The sequence below is a fragment of the Diorhabda sublineata genome, chromosome X, assembly GCF_026230105.1.
Source record: "Diorhabda sublineata isolate icDioSubl1.1 chromosome X, icDioSubl1.1, whole genome shotgun sequence".
Taxonomy (NCBI): domain Eukaryota; kingdom Metazoa; phylum Arthropoda; class Insecta; order Coleoptera; family Chrysomelidae; genus Diorhabda; species Diorhabda sublineata.
Genome location: NC_079485.1, coordinates 18,164,900 through 18,173,420, shown reverse-complemented (window position 1 = coordinate 18,173,420; position 8,521 = coordinate 18,164,900).

The window sequence follows — 8,521 nt, the reverse complement described above, 5'->3', positions numbered from 1 at the left end:
TGCATTGCTTGTTTTCTTGACAAACCATAATGCATTTTACTGCACGACAATAAATAACAAGCCTTGGTTATTGTAAATATTTGTAATGCTTTTTACAGATTGTTTTAATCTACAAATTTATGAATATTATTTACATCTGTCTATACCCTACTTGGTTGCAATTTTTTTCATTAATTTCGTTTATGGCATGTTCTCTCCGTTTTTGTATATTTTTTTCGATTGCGTAACATTTCAGGAGTTTTGTACTTAAAGGGAATCGAGCAGGTAGGTACTGTGAATAAAAATTTAATATTAAGATACTAAAAACCATATAGATAAAACCTACATTTATAATACCTACAGAGGGAGATATGAACCATTAAGCATGTCTCCCGCACCCTCCCTAGTGCAACTCTTCTACTCATATTAATTTCACATTTAGCTTATGGCCAAGAAAAACTTCCAATCGTAGAGAAAAAAACTTAGCACACCTCAAACTAAATTTATATACAAAATATTTAAATACATACCTTAATAATTATGACTGTAATCTCAAAACCACTTAAATTTAAAAAAATGACTCCGGTGCAACATAAACACGTATTACATTCTCACTTCCAAACGAAAAAGCCATGATGCAAAATGACGCCATCTTTTGATTGGCCTCTCGCATGGGACAATGGATGCATTGACGTTTCGATCACGATCAATTTAAATACAAAGTCGAAAGATTGTTCAAATCTGCTACCTATACAAGTCTACTCCCCCTAGTATATGAAATTTCTTGTTTAAATTTTGACAGAAAGTACATTGGTCAGTCCAAGAAGTCAATCACCAATCGGATAGCCCCTCGAAGAACTTACAGCAAATTATATCCTGACAGGTGTTCATTAGCAACACATAACTACCATGAATGACACAATATTCTGCCAAAGTTTTGAAAACCCAGGAAAACTACAAAAATGTCCATTTTAACAAACAACTTATATTGCACAAAAAACTGATTTGAATAACCTTTGTGTAATCTATGCAAATATTTTAGGTTTTCAAAAACAAATTCTACAGAAGAAGTTTAACGTCGTCGACAACCAATTAACCTTACTGAACCTTTGAAATCAACTTCACTCATAACGACTTAGCCTATAAAATTTAATGTCATTTATAATCGAACCAATAAATATTTAGTTCCATCCATAACGACCTAGCCTATCAAAATTTAATGTCATTTATCAATATTCAACATCATCCACAATAACCTAGACTAATCTAACCTATAAAAATGTGATTCATAATCTAACCAATGAAAATTGAGAACGATTTCTATAACAACCATAATCAATACCTCAATATTTCTATCAAACATCAATGTGGCTACACCATCTTATTTTATCAAGAATTTCTTGTGAATAAAATAGTAAATTATTTACAATATCTCATTGTATATCTAGTTCAAGATCTGAAAAAAAATCTTTAGACCCTATAAACTTGGTCATCAAGAAATTCTGGAATTTAATCATATTGGAATATTTGGCGGTGAATAGAATTATACAAGTGAATTTCACTGAAAACTTTATTACACCACATACCAGACTAATTACAACAATAAAAATACTTAACTTCAGATATCACTCCTTCACCAGTCGTATTCTTGTATCGTTTGCCGCGTACCTTCAATGTTCAGTTAATTGTTTTACTGTGCGCCTATGCTCTTGAATTAATTCTAAAACAATTTAGAAACTCATCTTTAGAGTTCAGAAACATCTAAAACATTAGTTACCCAATAATAGATGGAAACACAAACCATCTTCTATGTTTTCCATCATATTAAACTATGCCCGGCTCCGTTAGATAGCATTGTGTTTGCCTTTGTGTACCTTTTACATTATAATCGGTGCCGTCAGATAGCGTGCGGCTGTTTATTAATCATAATACATATAAATATTTTCCCACATATTGGACAAGATTTTCATTTAGATTTACAGAGTAGTATGAAAGAAGGGTCAAGTACAAAATAAAAAATACTGTCTAATATAATTGCAAAGAAATAACATAAAAATTAAAGTAATTGGATTTATATCGATCATTCTTTACTAAAAGCGAATGGAACCTGATCCATTCTGTCTGTTTAGATGCTAGAAACAAACCTTTTGGTAGCTGGTAAAATGAGTTCTATTCCAGTGACCTTTTACTTGTTTTAAAATGAGGTCAATTTTGTATTTCACAGATTTACATCCTATACTTGAATTTTTGAAGTCAAAACATCAGCAAATAAGGTGTTAGTTGGAATTTAATATTTTTAACTCAACTTGTAATTAATACTAGAAAGCAAAATCTCAATCATTATCCCACAAATCATAACAATGTACAATCATTTCAACCACCCCGTCCAATATAACTCGTCCTCCAGCATCATACCCACCGAGGTATACACAACATTCTTCTACAAATCCGTCTTCAGTAATTGGCGTCCAAATAATAACTATACAACTCAACGTCATCCATTGTTTACAAACCAAAATTACAACACGATATACAGACCCTCACAACAACCACAGAATTCTAATCAACTTCAAAATATTCGTCCTAACAATCGATAATATAATCGTCCAAAATAATTCCCAAGGTTTCAAACAAAATCCAATGGACATCTCTTCAGGAAATACTTAAATCCCATACGAAACCCAAATTCACATCTGCAAAACTTTTTAATCAAGCTGTAGATAATTCTGATTTTCATGATCAATTTTATTCGGAAAATTCAAACTATTATGAAAATATCGACAATGCTGATATAAACAATTATTATACACTGGAAACAGAACATTCTTATGTAGATAATCCGACGAATTCCAATGATTTTTACACAGATGCTCACACTACAGAAATTTCGAGTAATCAGACTCAGGATTTTCATACTCTCACGAGCCCAAGCAAAGTAACTATGTAAACGCATTAAAAACACATCTGCCATTTATAGAAATTCCAGAAATAGATACAAAATTTTTAGTTGACAAGTTCAAAGTCACTTATAAATCCGAAACTAACGTATAAATTTTATAAGAATTACATATTTAACGAAAAATTTAATATTCAAACTGCTCATAATATTAGTTATGATGACGAGGTAGCGTATATTCCATTGTTCAATATTTTTAATTTACAAGAGTCTCACAAATTTTATCTTTTCAAGTTTAGTGAAAAATTTGATGAAATCATAGGCATAGATTTACTTAAACAATTAAATGCTAGTGTTAACCTTAGTAAAAAGCAAATTATTACTCCTGATACAATTATTCCTCTAATATTTGGTATAGACGCTGATAAAAATATAAAAAGTTATTCTTTAATAATACCAGGTCGTACTCAAGATGTTGTAAAATTACCAGTTAATTATAAAAATGGCATTGGAATATTAGATTACGAAAAGTTAGGTAATGGTCTTGAAACACCAAAAGCATTAGTAAATATAGTCAATAATTTTGCAATAACCACAATAATAAATTCAAATGAGAACCTTGTCAAGCTGGATATTCATGAACCTTTTAAAAATGAACCCTAGAAATTAGCTGAACTAATTTTTTTAGAAAAAATGGAAGTAGAATCAGAAATAAACTTAGGTAATTTCATTGATAATAAATTGAAAGAAAATTTAAAAAATATAAGATTAGATCATTGCAATAGAGAAGAAAAGGAAGCGTTAAGAAAACTTTGCTATGAATACAGAGACATTTTTTATTTTTATAGGTATTCCTCTAAGTTTTACTAACGAAATCAAATATAGAATTTAGTTAACCGAATCCAATATACACTAAATCTTATCGGTTCCCGGAAATTCATCGAGAGGAAGTTAAAAGACAAATGGGAAAAATGTTGAAAGAAGGTATTATAGAAGAATTTACTTCACCGTTTTCTGCACCTATTTGGATCGTACCAAAACGATTAGATGCTTCCGGCAAGAAAAAATGGAGACTGGTAATAAATTACCGCAAACTAAATGAGAAAACAATTCAAAACCATTATCCAATCCCAAGAAAAAGCGAGATCATGGACAGACTAGGAAGAGCTAACTATTTTACATCCTTGGATTTAGCTAGTGGTTTCCACCAAATCTAAGTAGACCCCGAAGACGTACCCAAAACTGCCTTTAGCACCCCACAAGGTCACTTTCAATTCAAGAGAATGCCTTTTGGACTCAAGAATACCCCATCCATATTTCAAAGCGTAATGGACAATGTATTACGAGGACTCACTCATGAAACCTTGACGATATCCTAATTTACAGTACATCTCTTCAAGAACACATACAGAAAGTTAAACAAGTATTTGACAGACTGAGAAAATTTAACTTAAAGATACAACTCGACAAATCCGAATTCCTTCAAAAATCTATAGTATACTTAGATCATATAATTACCCCCGAAGCTATAAAACCTAATCCCGAGAAAATTTCTGTAATCAAAAATTCCCCGATTCCCAAAACCCAAACCGAAATCAAAAGTTTCCTTGGACTTCTTGGATATTACCGCCGTTTCATACCAAATTTTGCCAAACTGACCAAACCCATGACGAAATGCTTGAAAAAAGGAATGCGAATAATTCATGATAAGGAATTAACAGACTCTTTTCTAAATTGTAAGGAAATTCTAACAAACAATTCTATGTTACAATATTCAGATTTTTCCACACCAATGATTCTAACAACCGACAGTAGTAACTATTCCCTTGGAGCAGTATTATCACATGGAACCGTTCCAAATGACAAACCTTACGCCTCACGAACCCTGAACGATTCAGAAATCAATTACTCTACGATTTAAAAGGAATTACTTGCAATCGTATGGGCTTGCAAACACTTTGGACCTTATTTGTATATACAACAGCTTCACATATATACTGACTACCTGGCTTTTAAATTAAAAGAACCCAATTCAAAATTAATGATATGGTGTTTGAAATTAGAAGAATACGATTATAAAATATTTTACAAACGCGGATCTTCAAATGTTGTATCTGACTGTCTAAGTAGAATACCAATTAACGCTTTAAAAACCGATACAATTATTAATAACCCTAGTGACGCAAATGACGAAATTTTAGAACCTTTACGAGAGTTCGAAAACTCTTTAGAACAAGAAAGAGTTCATTCAACTTTGATTGAACATCTTAGAATACTACGAGAAATTTACCCTGACGAAGATGATTTAATGGATTACACAATAATAGGTTACAATAATTCTATACACAGTTCTACAAGTTTCACCCCTTTTGAACTTACCTTTGGTCATAAAGATTCTAGAAACCCAAACGAAATTTTCATACCCCAAACTTTCTACAATGACTGTGTAGATAATCATCGAACAAAATTACATCATGTTTATAAAGACGTATAAGAAAAATTAGAAGAAAACAAAGAAAAAATTTTACAAAAAATGGAATACTAATGGTGACTCGAATAGTGAATTCAAAATTGGTCAAATTATATACAAGTATAATTCCAAAAAACGAAATAAAAGAAATAAACGTTTCCTAGGTCCTTTCGAAATTACTCAAATACTTGACAGAAACCGTGTTGAAATTTCTGAAAAATTACTTAAACATAAAAAACTTAAAGCACAAAGAAATTGTTCACATAAATGAATTAAAAAAACCTCCCATTTCAGTTTCCTCTTTTGGACCGCCGAAGGAAGATTACATGGTCCCAGATTCCATAACCTAAACAATAATCCTGGCCTCCTACCCTTACGACTAGGCACAGCACATATACAAACAGACTTTTGGACTTTTTAGATCAAGAAGATGCAATCCGATATGACGAAGCTATTAAAGCCTCATCTAATAATCAAAATAGTATCAAAACATTACTTACACATCAAATTATATTACTAGAATCATCTATTAAATCATTCGAAAATAATTCCAGAATACTATCCCGCAATCAAGAAATATTGAGCTCACGTATTAATGATTTACAAAAAGAATTACGGAATTTGAGAACAGAAATGATAGAAACTTACCATTTCTTTTCAATTGAACAAATTGTTTCTCAATTTTCAATCAGCATTCAAATCATTTATGACATATTCGACAGAATTGAGGTAGCTATAAGCTTCGCAAAAATGAATACTTTCCACAATTCTATAGCAAATCCAAATGAAATACTTTCAGAGATAATATCAGTTAAGAAAAATATTGATAAAAAGTTTCCATTCGAAACATCGTTGAATAATATTTTATTATATGAGACAATTATCAAAATTAAAAGTTACAGTAAATATAATAGTATTATTTTTATATTAGAAGTACCGATTGTAGAGTTTTTTGAATATAACTACTATCATCTTTACCCCTTACCTACACCCTTAAACCAAAACTTAAACTCATACTACCCCAATCCAAATTTCTCCTTTTAAATGAGCAAAACTATGCCTCGCCTCTACGAACTCTAAGTGTCAAGAAATAATCAAAGAAGAATTCATCTGCCGAGGACTACAAAGAATTGCAATATCAACTAACTCTCCTTGCGAAGTCCAGCTATTGAAATACTCTCAATCTACCTATAATTGCCGAGATATCCCATTGGATTGTGATTACCCCGTATAGTGTTATAGTCATATAGTATATTGATTTACCCAAATTAAATATTCATACACAAAATTTTACCTGAAACCTGTGCATTTGAATTCAATAGATCTTAACGAAATAAACAATATCATGAGTGCTATTCAAGAAGATAAAACGTCAGCTGAGAAGTTAAACTCGTTATCCATTCATGTTCAAAGTATAAGTTTTTATTCAATTTTATTATTTCTTATAGTTACAGCCTGCGTTATATACCTAATAATTAAAATAAGAAGAAAGAAGAATCAACCCGAACAGGAAACAGCAAGTGAAGAAGTCGTTTTGAAAAATTTTCCTCTAATGCCGAACTCTGGTCCATCCCCATAGTTCTCTCTTAGGGTGGAAGAGTTACGTTAAACATCGCTTATTAACCTTTATTGCATAACGCTGACGACGAGGCACTTTCTCAACGTGTAATTCGTTTTTTAAAAACGCCTTCTCGAAGTTCAGTAACGTAATTCCCATTCCGATCGTGACCATGATAATTATTGAATACCCTTTATTAAGCGAAAGAAATGAAAATTGTATACAATTATTATGTATAAAATTGATATTTCTACATTAAATAGGTTATTGGAAATCAGCAATATCTCATCTGAAATACAACATTGGAATTAAATTAACATCAGAGAAATTATTTTTGTAATTTAAAAAAAAACATCAAATAATGCTTGAAGAGGATTCGGGGAAACATCCTGCTATAGTATATTGATAAAAGTCTAAAATTTTTTCATAATAAAATCTATAAACTTGTATTTTGTATAATAAAATACTTTTTAAAAAAGATTAGACAATTATATTTTCGAAGGCCGAAAATATGTTTTTAAAAAAATGTATTAAACTCAAAATTACAATAATTTTATAGAGTTGAATGATATTCATTAAAAAGTTATTTACAACATTCGTATTTATAATAAAATAAATGCTGACAGTGTTTATGATATTTGATCCTATTGGGTTTTATTTAAAGTATCTTCTGGAATTTGTTCTATGTAACTAGACTATTTATTAGTCACACAACAAAAAAAGTAATGTCGAATTATAATTTTCGGTTTTCGAAAATTATTTTTAAAAATTTATTTTATACAAAATTACAATAAGTTGAATGAATATAATTAATCTCACAAGCGAACTAACTATAAACATTGCCAAGTTGTTTACAATAATTCATATTTATAATAAAATAAATGCTGATGAAGTGTTTACGATATTTAATACAATTGCGTTTTATGAAATGTCCTTCAAGGATTTTCTACATGTAACTCCTCCATCCCTAAGAATGAAAAATGACGGAGGTATTTTTCATGTCTTGTTGTCTTCTTTCTTCTAATTCGATGGTTTCTTTCTTCTTTTCTTCAAATTTTTGTTGTCTTACAAATTTACTTTTATATTTACGAATTAACCATAATGTTATCAAAATTACACAAATTATTATCGTAAATAGTCCAATCCATACATGGATTTGCGGATTATAAATTTCATGAATTGGTTTTATATTTCTAGCAATTTTATTTATTTCGTATAATTTGTCAAAATCTATATTGGTTAAATTTGGAGATTTATAAATTTGATTATTTAAAAATTTGAAGTTCAATTTCGGTAATATTATTGATTTTCTTTTTTTTATTTGTATGTTAGTTGAGAAGATTTCACTTTCTATTTGAATGGAATCTTTATAATCGATGGATAACTTATTTTAAAATAACGGTCCGAAACACATTTAGAAATCACTTCAGTTTCTGAATTTGGAATTACTAAAAGTTCATTATTTGTCACTTGTTCCAATATAGTTTCTTGAAGATTAATTTCACTAACAATACAATTTTCACCAGAGTGTCCATTTAACAGTTCAATAGTACAATTGTCTTTTAACTTAATGTTTCTTTACAATAATATTTTTCTTCTAATGCTGGACATTCTTCTT